Genomic DNA, 1,727 nt, shown 5'->3' on the forward strand with positions numbered 1-1,727 from the left:
TTTGAGCAACAGGGGGCCACGTACGACGTGGTCCACTGCCTGTGTGTCCGTAGTCCCGAGCAGACCCTGAGGTGACTCCACCCCTCGCAGGCATTACACTTGACTGAGGTGGAGTTGTGGTGTAATCGTCTTCGGCATACACAGCAGGTGTATATTTCTGGCCCAGGGTTTGACTCGATGCCAGCCCTGAGTAGGAGAATGCGTAGTGAATGTTGCCCTATGGACGGACAACTGCTGAGATACTTCGCCGACCTAAACGGGGTTAGATCGCCGAAACAACAGCCCTTGGTCGGGTGAAACCCGAGTCATTCCGGTACGTAGAACCGGCTGTCGTGGGAATGACGTCGTGACTGGTGTCTTCGGAGGCAGTTTCAGTATCGAAAGGTAAAAAAGCCGGACAATATTACGAAAATCTGTCATACCACCTCCTCGGTAATGCTCACTCAGCCAATATTTGGAATAAGTTAGAATATTTTAAGTGTGTAATCTACGAATTGCAAAACTTTCCACAATTAAATCTATTTACTGACCCGTCATGTTATTAAATTTTTTTATTTCTTAAACGGTATTTTGATGCAGCGCAAGTTATAATTAAAGTGAAAGGAAGTACATACACACATCCATTATAGACATGCACCTAATGGATATATACATATAAGTTTAAAAAATATACTTGTACAAGATCGCATGCAAAATGTGGGCTTGTTCGAGTTGCAATCACAACCGCAGTGTTGCGCGAATTATTAAAGTATCACGTTCTGTGTGAATTTCTAGCAATGTATTATCAGTTGGGCAGTTGCAACAATGTTGCCATTTTTCATCAGTACAGCAGTAATGCCGCTTTTATTACATGCCTCGAACAGGCCCTGTAACTTAATCACTGGGGTATGAATGATGAAAGGAATTTTGTTCTATAAGCCCTGGACGATGATTCTACGAAACGAAAGTTTGTGCCTTCCTTGTCGCAATGGAAAGTAATTTGAATATTGGAAAAATACTAAAGGATTTGTAAAGAAATATTTAGGAGTTTCGGAAGTGTGTGCCCAACTATTTTAGGAACTTTTGTTTGCAGGATTCTTGTACTGTGAACTTTAATGCTTTCTTTAAGTTTTAATCAGAACCCGTTTGTATAGCATTTTAAATGTTTATGCATGCATACGCACCATGATGCAATAAAGATATTCTTAAAGATATTGCCAGCAAGTTACCAAAACTATTCAAAGCTCTGTTTATTGTGGCAAAGCATCGTGTGTTACGTTTACCTTTGTGAACTTGTACGAGATATGCCCAGGAGCTCAATATGTTTAAATTTTGTTGTGGGGTGACTTTAAATATGACTTTTAATCTAATATATTAATCGAACATATAAGTAAATATTTGCTCGGCATTAAATTGAGAGTTGACTTGAATTTTCATAATCGCTATTATGAGTTACAAGCGCTTGCATATTATTTCATACAAAAGAAATGCTTGCAGCAAGAAGTTGAATAGTCATTAGATTGGGTCGCGAAAATAAATTTGGAATTATAAATGCAATTATCCAAAATCTTAACTTATTTCGCTAGTTGAATTCAAGGTGGGTTGAAGATGAAAACTCTAGGGTCTATCGATTTTTACACCCTACTTGAAAAAAAAATAAAATTCTCTACTCATATGTGTATAGATGCAGTGGACTGTTTCTAAGTTGCCGGTTTTTGGAGAAAAAGTGGAATAGTTTAGGTTTTAGA

Source organism: Rhagoletis zephyria, unplaced genomic scaffold (genome assembly GCF_001687245.7).
Source record: "Rhagoletis zephyria isolate East Lansing unplaced genomic scaffold, Rhagoletis_zephyria_1.1 Rzeph_scaffold_01122, whole genome shotgun sequence".
In the NCBI taxonomy this organism is placed as follows: Eukaryota; Metazoa; Arthropoda; class Insecta; order Diptera; family Tephritidae; genus Rhagoletis; species Rhagoletis zephyria.